This window comes from Psammomys obesus, unplaced genomic scaffold (assembly GCF_907164565.1).
Source record: "Psammomys obesus unplaced genomic scaffold, mPsaObe1.curated_primary_1811, whole genome shotgun sequence".
Taxonomy (NCBI): Eukaryota; Metazoa; Chordata; class Mammalia; order Rodentia; family Muridae; genus Psammomys; species Psammomys obesus.
The window spans coordinates 1,506,061-1,520,979 of NW_026587382.1; the positions used below are offsets into that span (position 1 = coordinate 1,506,061).

General features: G+C 49.0%; 1 protein-coding gene across 2 annotated transcripts in view; it reads right to left on the reverse strand.

Annotated features, from left to right (window-relative positions):
- Pdzk1 (PDZ domain containing 1) overlaps positions 1-10,115 on the reverse strand; it is a 29,598-nt gene extending 19,483 nt beyond the window's left edge. The window contains exon 1 of one of the 2 annotated variants that reach the window (XM_055603838.1): positions 10,045-10,115. The gene's annotated coding sequence lies outside the window, so the exon portion shown is untranslated. Of the gene's footprint in view, positions 1-5,954; positions 5,974-10,044 lie in introns of those variants that run through there. The other variant, XM_055603837.1, reaches the window with a different exon arrangement.
- Positions 10,116-14,919: the final 4,804 nt, after the last annotated feature.

Sequence of the window (14,919 nt, forward strand, 5' to 3'; positions counted from 1 at the left end):
AGAGAAGAGAAGAGAGAAGAGAAGAGAAGAGAGAAGAGAGAAGAGAAGAGAGAAGGAGAAAGGAGAGAGGAAGAGAGAAAGAAAGGGAAAAAAAGAAAGAAAGAAAAGCTAATGCCACGCCCCCTCCCTCACCCAGCTGCACTCAAGTCTAAGAAACCCTGAGGAGAACTGATCACTTTTAGGATCCCAAACCACAGGTCGGGCCTGTGGCACAAGCCTGTAGTCCCAACACTCAGGGAGGCAGAGGCAGGCAGATCTGAGTTCAAGGCCAGCCTGGTCTACAAAGTGAGTCCAGGCCAGCCAAGGCTGCATAAAAAAACCCCTATCTTGAAAAACAAAGAATCACAAACGTAAATTTTTCGATTTTTCTCTAGGACTTTTTACCCCACACCCAATTCATGTGTTTGCACCAACTATGTCTACTTCAGACTAATTCATATAAAGCGCCCAGTTCTCCATCCCTTCAGACTCAAGACTTAAGGAAAAGTGTTGATAATTCCCATGGGCTGGAGAGATGGCTCAGCAATTAGGAGCCCTCCCTGGCTGTGCTGTCACAGGATCTGGGGTTCAAGTCCCAGCATCTGCATGATGGTTCACAATTGCCTGTAACTCCAATCTCAGGGAACCTGGTGTCCTCTCCTGTGTCCGTCTGCACCAGGCATGCATGTGATACAGACATACATGTAGGCCAAACAACCATAAACAAATTAACTTAAAAAGGAGAGAAAAAATTGCCAGTACAAACAGTATAAATGCAAAAGAGCTGCACCATGGAACAAATTGAGGTCTACTTTATAAACTGATGGGGGTTTGACTTTAGCGAGGGATGGGCAGGATTTCAGCAGCACCAGAGGTAGAGCGTGGCTGATTTAGACAGGGGAGAGTATGGCTATCAGGGTACCGGGGGGTGGGGGGAGTCCTTGTGCACACTTCAAAAGAGCTAAAAATCAAACCAAAGGGAAGACTGCAGGTGGCAGGCATGGAAGAGTTTTATTTCCAGCCCAGGGTATCTGGCTGCAGCGAGATGGTGCATGGGGACCTTTCGACACATTTAAATAGAGGAACAGTACCATCAGAGTTGGGTTGGGAATGGTGGGTGGGCTGGCCTAGAACGGACGTCCTGGAGGGAGGCCAGAGAAAAGGCTATTGCAGTGATCTGGCAGGTGACGAGGGCCTTGGCCTAGAAACAGACAGCAGGATGAAGAGGGAGAGGGCAGGCAGAGGACCTGGACAGGGCACTAAGCCGTGACTGCATCCCTTCAGCCCTGGCCCTTCAGATTTCTCTGCGCAGAGACGGCACCAGGCAGAGCAGGTGCAAAAACACAGGAGTTGCCATGAGCACACTGCCAGGCCGGCTTGCGGGAACGGGGTTGCCGCAGGAAGGCAGCAGGGTAGCAGTGGATCTGTCGGTGTCACACACGGCTCCCTCCCCTAGGCCCTGCTCGCTCCCACACACGTACTCTCCAGACACCCGCTTAGCCTGTCTGCTTCGCCACAAGGGCCAGTTTTGAGAACTCCCCAGGAATGTCCTACTCTACCCGGTTTATTCTACTCATCAACTCTGGTGCCTGTTTCCACCTGCCAGCTGAGGACTCCCTTTCTGGTATGGACTGAATGGCAGCCCTGCCTCTGAACCCCAACATTGACCATATCCCCAATGTGACCACAGTTAAAGATAGGAACTTTAAGGCGGCAACTAAAGTAAAATTAGATCATGAGGATGAGACCAAATCCAGGAAGGCTGAGGTCCCTTATGAAAGGCAGTAAGACGCCAGGGATGTCCTCACACAGAAAGAAACACAGAACGAAACACACACACACACACACACACACACACACACACACACACACACTGGGAGGTCACAAGAAGTCACCATCATGAAAGCCGAGGGAAAATGCCCAAGAGGGCCCAGTCCTAAAGATGTCTCTATCTTGTACTCTGGCCTCTCGACCTTCGAGAAAATGGCAGTCTGTAGAATTACACCTGCCCGTAGAATTCCATGATGGCAGCCTTATCACCTGCTGTCTCACGAAGGAGGACTCAAAGGATGCCAGTATGGCATAGCTTTCCATAGGCGTGGTGACACACACTTGTAATCCCCACATTTGGGAGGCTTATCAGGAAGAGCATGGGTATGAGGCCAGCCTGGACGACAAGTGAAACCTTGTTTCAGAGAAGCACAACGGTACAACTGAGGAGTGGGGTGACAAAGTCGGTGTGTGATGGGCTTGAACCAGGGGCCACAGTAAACATTCTCCGGCAGCTCCAGTGATGGTGGACTGGAGTCTTGGTCCAGGGCAATGGCTGTACCAAGTGAAGCCCCTGGTGACAGTGTTGACAGGAAGAGAGATGAGGATAGAGCCTTGAGGAATTCCTAGCAGAGAGGAATCATGAGCAGAAAGCCCCAGTTTACAGTGCCATCCAGAGAGAAACAAAAACAGGAAAGGCCACCAGGCTGAGGAAACAGAAGTCCAGAGAAGCAAGAAGATACTGAACAGCAGCAGAAAATGCAGACACCTAGATGGGGTTTTTCTGTGTAGCCTTGGCTGTCCTGAACTCGCTTTTTAGACCAGGCTGGCCTTGAACTCACAGAGATCCACCTTCGTCTGCCTCCCAAGTGCTGAGATTAAAGGTGTATGCCACCGTGCCTAGCCAGATGTTTTCATTTTAACCCTAAGGAAACTGTCAGGATGTGGGATGAGATGGGAGACACAGGAAATGATGAGCAGGGAGAAATGGAGGGAAATCGGATAAAGAAGGAAACAGGGTCGGTTTCAGTCCTTCCTGAAAAGGAGATGGAGAAAATTAGGAACCTTGTGGAAACAAAGAGTCACATAGATGAGTCAGTGATGGTACCTGGGAAAAGGGGCCACTGTTGCTGGATGCTGGGGACACCCACAGCCGCCTACCACAAGGGAGGATGACATCCCGTCTGACGAAGCCTGCCCAGCTCTCGGAGGAATCTGCAAGTCTAGATTTGTATAAAATCCTCCCATTTTCTGAAAGAATTTGCATCCATTTCACACTTTTGAAAAACTGCATGTAAACCCAAACAGACCTGAGTGCCCGTGTCGGCAGCCTGTGCAGCCTCGTCTGGAAATATGTCACTACCCACCCCTGCTACGCCACCTCAGGGAACCAGCAATCTGCGAAAATTTAGGTTTAAATGGTTATGTAGCTTCCATGGAAAACGTAGCTCGGTCAGCATGACTTACCATGCTAGGTATTTTCACCACGATGGACACCAGGAGCAAGAAAGGGATTGGGGGGAGTGCAGACCAGGGGTGCAGCGTGAGCTTGGCATGCTGAGGTCTTGGACCTGACCACCAGCGTAAAGGAAAAAAGATGAAGGAGTAAAAGTAGCTTTTACCCTGGCTGAGGTTTGCCTTTTAGAAACGGAACACTGGCTGGTGGCGATCAGCCCAGAGTGGGGTGGTACTGGGGGGCCAATGTGAACTAGAAAGAATGAGGAAGAGCCGGAAGAGCAGCAGGGAAGTCGGGGTTTGGGGAGCAAGGGGGGCCTAAGGAAGTACTCTCAAAGTAAATGAAGGAGAGGTCCAGGGCAAACAGCCGAATCCTCTTCCCTAAAGGATTGTGGAAACTGAAAAGCCATCACCCTGTGCCTGAAGGATTGAGGGAAGGAAGCCGGGGATGACCATTCCCTAAATCCCAGCTCCATCATTCTGTCTCTTCCAAGGAATCTACCTGCTGTTAGATGTTTAAAGCAATCCAACTTTTTTCTTTCTGTTAGCGGTTAGTGGAAGGAAAGGGTTGGGTGCATTTTCATTTCCACAGGGACCTTTTCTGGAGGCGGGGTCTCACTGTGTAGACCTGGCTGGCTTGGACATAGGAATCCACTGGTATCAGATTCCAATTGCTTAAAGACTCATACAGCACGCAGCTTCAACAGGAAACTCATTATTTGTACCCATTTGGGCAACCAAAGAGCAAGCCAGAACTGCCCAACAAAGATACCAGACTTGGGGTCGGAGAAGTCAGGTCATGTGAGTTCCTTAGAACAGCGTGGTTCCAGCAATGGAACCCTGTAGCCACGGCCATTTATCACAGTGCGTGGCTTTATGGCCACTTCCCCACAGCTCCTACTCGGAGTGGGGCACATCAGGAAGGACCACAGTTAGGCCTAGGTCTACCTAGCTTTGAATCCCGGGGAACGCCTTGTGAACTGTGAGGACAAAGATGGAGATGGTGACACTCCATGGGGAATGTTGAAATCCAGAGAGTCTGAAGCGCTGATGCCCCTTCTGAGAGCAATGGCCTTCTTTCACAGCAATGATCCTCAGCCTTCCTAACGCTGCGCCCCTTTAATATGCTTCCTCATGTTGTGCTGACCCTCAAGCATCAAATTATTGTCATTGCTACTTCTTAAACTGTAATTTTGCTATTGTTATGAATCATAATGTAAATATCTGATACATAGGGTATTTAAGATGTGACCCTTGTGAAAGGATCATTTGATGCCTAAAGGGGTCACAGCCCACAGGCTCAAGAACCGTTGCTCCCACCTCAGCCACTGGGAAGAACAGGTGCCTCTGTCCCAGTGAGCTGCTCAGATGACACCGAGACTTTCCCTGAGGCAGGAGTACCTGGGAGTCTGAAAGCTAGAGAGCCATGTGCTGTGGGTCAACGGGCTCCAACAGAGCCCTAAGTGGAAGCCAGCAAGAGGGGCCTGAAGAACACGTGAGGATGGAGAAGCTGGAGCGAGCAGAGCACTACTTTACACGCTGACATCTGGCCTGTGTGTAGACCGTGGCCACCTGGGAGCGCTTAGGGAATGGGTCCACTAAACTGGAGACCATCACGGAAGTTCAGGGATTTTAAAAAGGAAGGAGGAGAAACAAGGACTCCACCCACAGCAGGAAAATGTGGTCAGCCGTGGCCCCAGAAACGACAGCCTGAATGTTGCAGTCTGTACCTGTGTGACAGTTTGGATGTAGCAGGACCTTTAGGCAAGCATGGTAATCTACCACCAATAGACAGAAGTACCTAGACTCACCATAATCTTATCTGATAATAATTAGAGATCAGAGATCGATTGTGTGAGCAGAACGACAGGGATTGCAGAGCCTCTCCCCAAAGGCTCCCACATAAATGCCTGCTCCAGGAAACGGCTTCAATGAAAGGTAAAGGCTCACAGGACAGCTCATGACTAATGTTTAACCTAGTCACTGAGCCCTCGGGAAGGGTCCTCGGTTATATAACCCAGGGCAGAGCCTCAGAAGGCAGAAGGGGGTGGGGGAAGCAGCCTCTATACGGAAACATTCAGTCTGGACCTGATCCGCTTTCACTGTCCTCCATGCTTGCTAGAAAACCTGATCACTTCCACAAGAGCAATGCTCCCAGGAGGTCTAACCAGAGTATCTGCCCACATGTGCCTGACAGGAAGGCTGCTCCTCCTGCATTGACACCTATGTGACCTGAAAGAACAGAAGCTGCCAGGCTCCTGTTAGGAAAAAATACAGTTGGTAGAGTGTGGGGGTTGAGTCCAAAATCGTAGACAGGCTGTGCATGCCCTGTGTAGTCAACCCCGGCAAAGGGCTTCCTACTGAGACGGGCACAGCCGTCTCTGCCAGGGCCTAGCGGGGCTGGTTCTGCGAAGGGCACTAAAGACATCATGTTGTATGGCTGGAGAGATGGCTCAGCAGTTAAGAGCACTCGCTGCTCTTGCTTACAGAGGATCCGGGTTCAGCCCCACCCACCCACCTACCCACAGGTGGCTTACCATGATCTATAATTGAACTAATGTATTCTGAACCCCGTGGGCAACAGGCACATAGGCATGTACATATATGCTGGCAGACCACTCAGACACACAACAAAAACTGAAAGAACAGAAAAGAAAGGGACCCTACTGTAGCTCAGCTGATACTGAAACAGAATCTGTGGCCAGCAAGACACAAACGCACTTTGATTTCATGCTTCAAAAATAGCTTACCCAGAGCACGACTCACAGTTTTGGTGCAGGGGTTAGATCTTGGACCACTCGGGCTCCTCCTTTGAAAAGCAGTATCTATGTGAATTCAACCAATCAAGTGTATGTAAGTGGCTAATACCAAAACAGAAGGAAATGCAAGATCCTAAAATACAGATTTACTAACTCAACCTCCCCACCGTGACAGCAGTTGTTTGGTCTTAGCCGGGGATAGATTCAAAATGCAGGAATTCATGGAGGCATTCCACCGAGAATTATCTAGAGAGTTGTGATAACAAGGCCCAGTGAGTAATTTTTATTTCACTTTTATGATAAAGAATAGAATTTCTTATACCAAAGGTCATTTGATCTGCTGGAGCCTGGAATCCTCGCTACCCCAGGCTCCATAAATGATATTCTGTACTATACTCTGGCTTAATGCCCTCCACACTTTATTGCTTACCTAAGAGTTTCAGGAGCTTCGAGGGAGATGAAGACAAAAGGTGTGAAAACAGAGGCACCCCTCGTGCTGCTGATTGATGACATTGGTATCCAAAATAGCTAAACCCTCTTGAAGGTCAGCTATAATGGGGGTTTCCCCCCAAATCAGCACCTTGTTTTACACGGTACTTAAAGGTTTTCTTTTCTTATGCAGAATCTCATGTAGCCCGGGCTGAAAACTCCCCTTCAACCTTACATTCTCTTGCCGTGCCTCCCGAGTAGAGATCACAGGCATGTACCAGGACACCTGAGTTATGTGGCGCTGGGAACGGAGCCCAGGGGTCAGGCCCAGGGGCTTGTAAATGCTGGGTTGCCGTTCTACCCACTTCCATTCTTCACGCGCCTAGTCTATTAGCAGAGTCCTCCTTCCTCTAGATAAGCTGTCTTACTGGTCAGCCTCTAAATCATTAACCAAAAAAACACAAGCATAGGTCCCTGCTCAGGCATTTGGCACTTGAGCTTGCAGAGGAGCGGGCTCCGTTTACCTCGGCACCCAGCGCTGCTCCTCAGGAGACTACGCCGAGCTCTGCATGACCACCCAGCCTGCCCTTTGCTCATGCCACGCGCTCTGCCTTCCCCGATGATGCTGACTACTTATTCACAAGGAGGTGCTGACTAAACATTTTTTTCCACATGAATGAATTCCAGGCCTCCCCAGATCCAAGCCAACATTCCCATCCTTGCATGACTAACACACTCTGTCCGTATCACGCCATCTTTAAGCACCCTTTTCATGTTCATCAAGGCATATTTAGCACCTAGGAGGCAGGTGTCAGGTTCAACCCAGATCAGGCAAGACACTGCCCTGCCTCTAGAGAAGCCAGAATCCAGCGGACAGAGTTACAAAACGCAGCTACTAGCACTGACACAGCTGCTAAGATAGTTAAATTGTGCTATCTTTCCATTAAACGTGCACAGTCCTTCCTAGGCCGCACACTATTTATGAGTACGGAATTAGACCCAATGAGGTTTTTCATGGGGCAGGGGAGGGTTCCAGAATGGAGGCTAAGCTGGTTTCACCTGTCCAGGTATGCAGAGCGTAGATTCTAATGTGAGGTCTGGGTTCCCTCCCCAGCCCCAAGGAGAACACTGTGCTGTGGATCAACACAGAATGGCAGGAGGAAGACCCATCCAAGGCAGAGGAGCGCACATTATCTTCATGGAACAGTGAATGGCTCAGAATCACCTCAACGTATATACAGGATGAGAGAAAGGAAATGGGTCAGTTAGACAGTGAATCACCTTGGAGTCAGGCCTGAAGATTACAGATGACGTTTTGGCTGTTTCTGTCAGAGTGGGCGCCAGAGCTCCCTGTGGTATCTTCAAGCTACGCAAGTATGCTGTACGGCTAGTGGGGATTCCATGAGCTACTCCTGGTTTTTGTTCGTTTTTCTGTTTTGTTTTGTTTTTTTACTTTTGTGTTCCCATGGCTCCACCCAGCTCCATAAATATAGTATTTGTTTCAAACCTAGAGCAGCTATGAAGTAGGCAGGATCCTTCCCACTGCTCACCTCTTGCCACTGCCAGGCCTCCTACAGTCTCTGCAATCACAGACATCACAAAGGGAACCAAAGACCATCGTGACTTGGCATGTAAGATTCGTAAGCATTTAACCTTCCCAACAGTGAGACCCGAGTCCCTCCTTGTGTGAGAAAGAAACAGGCTCCGAGAGTACCTCGCACACTGAACTTACTAGGAGGCCTACCAGGCAAGGAGATTAAGCAGAGCTGGGTGAGCCAGGCATGGTGGCGCACACCTGTAATCCCAGCACTCGGGAGGCAGAGGCAGGTGGATCTCTGAGTTTAAGGCCAGCCTGGTCTACAAAGCAAGTCCAGGACAGCCAAGGCTACACAGGGAAAACCTGTCTCTAAAAACCAGAAAAAAAAAAAGTTTAGCAGTCTCTCCGGAAGGATCAAGGAAAGGAGTGGCTGAGAGCTTGAAGGGAAATTGCCTGTCTCCCATCTTCCTACTCTCACCCATCTTCCATGTGAAAATATGAGTTATTTAATCAAGATGTGAGCAGAGAAGTCCATTTCTACATTCGGACAAGCTGATGGAGTATCCGAGTTCCTCAGCCTCCTGTCCCAAGGAGTAGCTGTTGAAAACAAGCCATGTCCCAGCTCCTTTCCCTCCACACCAAATTCCATCCACCTGAACATCGAGGCACCTATTCTGAGCCAGGCACGGAGACCTGGGAACTTGGCAAGAAGCTTGAAACTTAACAGCTGACAAGATGAACGAGGATTCCTGGTAACACGTGCTATGGAGGGATAAGAGGTGGTGATGGGATGGAGGGAAGCTTGATTTAGGAAGTCCTCCTTGAAGGGAAACATCTCCGTTAATCCTCAAGTCAAAAGAAGCCCAGATCCACCTGATGTGAAAGGGCTCTAGTGGACATCTCAGCTCCCTTTAGTTGTAGGCGAGAGACTAGAGGCTCGACGACATGGAAAGACTGACACAAGGTCTCCTGCTAACTTTGTGGATGCTGCTCCTGACTGCTACTCTGTGGCACGTTTGGATTCACTCATTTGAAGAGCAAGCATCTTAGATCTGTACTTTCAGTTCCCTTAGACACATTCCCGTTTATAATTTCACTTCCAGAACAAGCTCTGGGAAATGATGTCTGGCTTTCCTTCGACAAATAACAAAATTGAGCTAAGGAACATATCTTGTCATAAATGATTCGAGACCTCACTTGGGCACTGGTTGCCCAGACCCGTGCCCTCTCCTTGGGGTGCCCAGCAGCTGCCTACCAAGTGGTCTACAAACACAGCAGCAGCAGCAAGCTCACAAGGCAGAGACCTTAACAGAATCAAAGATGAGAACAGTTTGCTCAGCCATAGCACACAAATCCAACGCCGCTGAGTTGTGTGAACATTGAAAGAATGCATGTCTCTATGTGTGACAGAGGCAGGAGGATGCTTTCTGCACCAAAGCTGCCCTGAGAGTCTTCATACCCGTAAACAACCCAGGCCAGGAGTCTGCAGAACTGACGGGCCCTTAGGTCCCGGTCCCAGGGAAATGAGCTCTTCCCAAACATGCCTACACATAGAACCACCTGGGGAAAAACTTCAGAGTAACGGGCATTTCAGCTTCACACATGACAGAGGTCGAGAGACGCCCCCCACTCCACCAGCCCAAGAATCCACGGCTTTCCTCCTGGTTAAGTCTGAGGAGGTGGAGAGGAGCCATTTGTTCTACTAGCCAGTGGGAAGTTAGGTTAGGCTGTATGTTTTAGGGGCTGGCTGCCTTTGGAAGAATCTCCCCCGAAATGCTTGGGTAGTAAGGTCTCCGGAGAAACTTCCTGGTGGCCTGTGAGGTCTGTGACCTCTCTCTTTCCATACAACACCCCCGCACCTCTCCTGCCCCATCTCTGATCCCTGGAGGGAAGCCAGCAGCTCATCAAGGCCTTCATGAAGCAGAGCCCACCCATCTCCAGCAGAATGACTGCAGAACCTCTGGAAGACAGTCCTCACCACCCTTAGCTGCCCCTCCTGCCACTACCAAAGGCCTCTCCCCTCCCCCAAACTCCCAGCCACTTGCTAGAAGAAAAGAAAAGAAAAGGGAAAGAGTGGTTCCTGCCCAGGTAGCAATCACAGAAGCCATTCCGTACCTACAGGAGAAGGATCCACTCAGCCACCGGGAGTTCTCCCTGCTGTGAACACCGCTAGTCTTAGAACTCACTGGACTTTGAACAAAGATTGATTTAAAAGCTGATGTATTTAACAGGGACTTGTGGTCTGAGTTCAAGTGACCTCTGTCCTGCTCCCTACTAGGTGGCACGGTCCTGAGCTAGAAACCTTCAAGGGCCCTCAGCAAAAACAAGCCCAGCCCCAGCCTGGCCTAACAATGTGGGAATGGGAGGGCTTTTTGGGGGGGGGGGGGGAGAACAGCGGCTGGAGAGGCAGCGCCTAAGCCTTTCCAGTTCTGTCCAATGAACAGAAGATTGGGTCACACCCAACCAATCCCCAATCCCAGTAGGAGCCTCCCTAGCCAGGCTCTGGCTGAGCTAACCTCCAGCCATCTTACACACTCAGGCAGCCCTGAAAGCAACTCCTACCCAGAAAGCCACCAAGAGGCTAACAAAGCCCCCTTGTCGAGTCCTACCTCCCCCTGCCACGGGAGCTCTCACTTGCCAGCTCGCGGGGTCAGCAGCACAGAAGTCCTTGCTTCCTTAGTGCTGCCTCCCCTCTCCGGATGGCTGCCTCTGCTCTCCAACCTGCCCTCCTCCCCACACACTCTGCGGTCTCTCCAGACGCCAGCTGGCCAGTGGAAGGCATTTTCAGAAGGCCCTCTGTGGCCAGCTGATCTCTATCAGCCACACCCACACAAACCATCCTCACCTGGATTCAGCCCACACTCCTAATCCAGGGCAGGAGTCTTTCCCACAGTTGTGAGAGGAGGCAAGCCCCAGGCTGTGCCGACTGGGTGACCTCATCTTCCACTCAGGAAGAGTCCGCCATTTGTCTTCCCTGGGTCCTGGCTTATGCCCTCAACCCAGGTGTGACCTAAGCCCGGGGTTAAGAAGTTTTAACTGATGTCAGAGCTGCCCCATTACAGCTGACTGCCTTCCATCTTTAGGCTGTATGCTCTTGGCCTCTTGTATAACTTTCACAGCATCAGAGTAGACTGGGCCACTACAGAGAAGACCTGAGTTCAGATTCTGTCTTTCAATTTCCAGATGTTTGATATGGGCAGATTATCTTTCTTACAGCACTATGGGTGAAACACAGGGCCTGCCCCCACACGCTAACAATATAAAATGTTAGTATGGAACCTGTAAGTGAGTCTGAGCTGAGCAATCTCCTCCACTGAGTGTAGAGACCTACTGGGAGGTTTCTCTCTTATGTGCCCCGTGTGAGCTTGCGTTCATTACTCTCTTCAGCCCTCTTCTTGTGACCCCACATTCATCTTCTAGATAAGAAAGCTTAGATCATCTCCTTAATCACCCTGACAAGGATCACCTGACCAGGAGGACAGAGGACCCAGCCTTGGACTCCGCCCCTGTCTTCTTAGATGAGTTTACAGCTGTGATAAGGTCTGCTGCTGTCTGGAATAGCTTGTGTTTCTTCAGCCTCCTCTGCCTTCTCCAGGTGTATTTGAGCAGGGGCTAGTGAGCTCCTGGGGCTCATCATCTCAAAGCTGATGAGCTTTGAGCTCTTCTAGAAGGTGTTCTCCGTTGTTAGGGAGACAGGGTTGGGATTCCCTGAGTTACTTCCAACACCAAGATTCAGTGATCCTAAATTTGCTGGGTTTTAACACACATACACACACACACACACACACACACACACACACCCCTTTGAGGGTGAGCAGTGGAAGGTCTGGTTTGTAGAGTCCTACAGATAGAGAGCTGTGAGCACAGGCTGTAACCTGGAGCGTGGGAGGTGATTTGCTTCTCAAAGTGGAACAGAAAACTGAAGGCCTTATTCTGCTGGCCTAAAGCTCTTCCCAAGAGCCATGGCTCAGCCCTGGCAAGCATCAAAATGATTCCTAACGACATCGTTAATGGCTTCTTTAGTTTGTTTGTTTGTTCAGTTCAGGTTGGGGGCTTCACCTTTGGTTAGGCAGCACCTGGGAAAGTAAAGAAATGCTTAACAACCTACTTCTGTGTGTTAATTGCTTACCTTGGTGTTTTCATTAAGGAGAGAATGCATGACAGCCACGGCTGAGCCCCAGCACCTCTACTCTCCACCCATCATCCAAGCTGCGTCTGTGACTAGGAATTTGCCAAAGAAATTTCTTTTTCTTCCCAGAATCTGAGCCAAGATGGCCACTTTCTTGTTGCCTTATTGATCTCTTTGTTCGTGCTCCATTTTGTCTATAAACTCTCCATGTTTCGGCACACACATTGTGTCGTTCTTTCCTTCTCCTACCAGAATACATTTCCTCGAGGACAGACGTTTGTATTTTCTTTTAGGTTTATTTTATTTAAGTTTTGCCTGCGATATGTCTGCACACCACATGTGTACCTGATGTTCAGGGTGTCCAGAAGAAGGCAGCGGGTCCCCTGGAACAGGAGTTAGAGATGGTTGTAAGCTGCCATCTGGGTTCTGGGAATCAAACTTGGGTCCTCTGGAAGAGCAACCAGTGCTCCTAACTGTTCAGCCATCTCTCCAGCTCCTAAGGTTTATAGTATTCTCACTGTGTCTTAAATGCCTAGAATGTAAGCCTACCATGTACTGCGTATCAAGTGTGAGTGAAGCACTGAATCAATCTTACCAGTGACCTTGGCTTATCCCCCTCACACTCGCTGTGTAACCCTGAGGCCTCAGTTCTCTACAGCATCGGGCTTCAGGTCTCAGCTCCCTAGAGTCACTGCTTCTCATCTTTCTCTTCATTTGTGGAATCTATAGAGTTTTGTTTTTCTCGAAGTTCTATTATCAATTTGGAAAAAAAATTTTGATTATTTTCTCCAGTATTTTCTATGAACTTAACAAGGGAAGGTCTTCAAGTCTATTCTAGAATAAAAATGATCTTATCACTTCAGAGTTACTCCTCCTCCTTAAAGATCCAGCTTTTTCATCTGCAAAAAATGGATAATATTGATAAGCACTGATCCCTGCTCAGAAGGTTAAGAAGACTCAAGATTTTATTCTTCCTTTCTATGTGATGTGTGTGTGCAAGTCTGTGTGTGGGTTTGTGCAGTACCCAGAGGACAGAAGAGTGCATTGGCGCTCCTAGAGCTGGAGTTACATGCGCTTGTAAGCACCCCTGGGGGAGCTAGGAACAAACTCCAGTCTCCCACAGAAGCACTGCATGCTCCTGAGAGCCGAGCCATCTCTCCAGCTTCCAGAAGACCCATGTAGCCGTCCAGACATTCAGATCGAGAAAATGTTCAGTGAATAACATTACCTCACGGTTACAAGAATCAGCTCTCTTCTAAGCACACAGTGTACCAACATGAAAATGAGTGAGCAGGCGGTGTGTGTGTGTGTGTGTGTGTGTGTGTGTGTGTGTGTGTGTGCCTTAAAACCCAGCAAGTTTAGGATCACTGAATCTTGGAGCTGAAAGCAACCCAGGAAATCCCAACTCTGTCTCCTGACAATGGAGAACAGCTTCTAGAATAGCTCATAGCTCATCATCCTGGTGAGCCAGGGTTTTCAGGTGTTTGGGGCACTGTGAATGACATTCTGCCCGATGGCGATGAGGTGTCCTACGCAACTGGTCAGAAGCAGAAAAGTAAATCCTACCATTTCCTAATACTTTCGTCACCGAGTCTCAGGTGGAGGTTGGCAACAGCCGAGCAGGCCATTAGGGTGGGCGAGTGAGGCTTCTCCCGTCTGGAGCAACTCGCCTGGGGCCAGATCTCCTGATGTTGTCCAGACACTCAGAAGCTGGAGGGATCCATATTCTAGCATCCTTTCAAAACTATAGAATATCATTGGGCTGGAAGTCCCTGAATAATGGAAAGATGTCAGTTCTCTCCAAACCTATCAGATAGATGACAGACAGACAGACATTGGTATTTTCACTGAAATTTCCCTCATTTTTAGTTGAACCTGGACAAGCTAGCTTTAAAAATCAAAAGGAGCATAAGGAAGGAAGCCAGTGAGATGGCTCCGCTAGTAAAGGCAGCTGCCCTTCAAGCCTGATGGCCAGAGTTCCAACTCCTTAAAGAGAGAGGTGGAAGGAGAGAGCCAACTCCAGGGTCCTCTGACCTCCGTGAGCATGCGTGGCACACACACATGCACGCTCGAGTGCAAATGTGCACACAGTTGTTTTTCAATGTCAACTAAGGAAGGAGTTTCGGTGTCAAAGCTATGCCCTGGGAGCGTTTACTACAATATGGCTTTGGGATCAGACAGGCAAATGAGTCAATGGAGTATGTTAGAAAGCCCCAAAAACCAACCTACACATATCCATATAGATTCTTGACCAAAAAAAAAAAAAAAATTGTCAAAAAAGCTAGCTAGGCTTTTTTCACACAAAAGTGTGTGTTTTATTTCTTTTGATCAAATACTGGTGAGATTCAGCCATGTCGATATGCATACTTTGCTTTCCTTTTAATATTAATATTTAATGATATTATAACCATCTATTTACATAGTATCTGAATACAGGGCAGCATATTGTGGGCTAACGAGTGGTTAGGATGCTCAGCTGATTTCTGGGATTCGGCTGAGATTCAGGCTCCTTAGCTGTGTGGTGATTTCCTGGCTGATGATTGCTTCTCTTCTCTGAATATGTATGTGACATGAGGTTAGGAAAGAGGTTTATGGAGTTGTTTTGTCCTTTTGTTGTTGTTGTTTGAGACAGTCTCTCTCTCTGTAGACCAGAGAGAGAACTCACAGAGCCTTGAACTCACAGAGATCTGCCTGCCTTTGCCTTCTGACTACAGGGATTAAAGCTGTGTGCCATCATGCCTTATAAGAAAATATGATTTTTGTTTTGTTACTCAAGACAGGGTTTCCCTGTGTAGCCTTGACTGTCCTGGACTGGCTTTGAAGACCAGGTTGGCCTCAACCTCACAGGGCCTGCCTCCTTC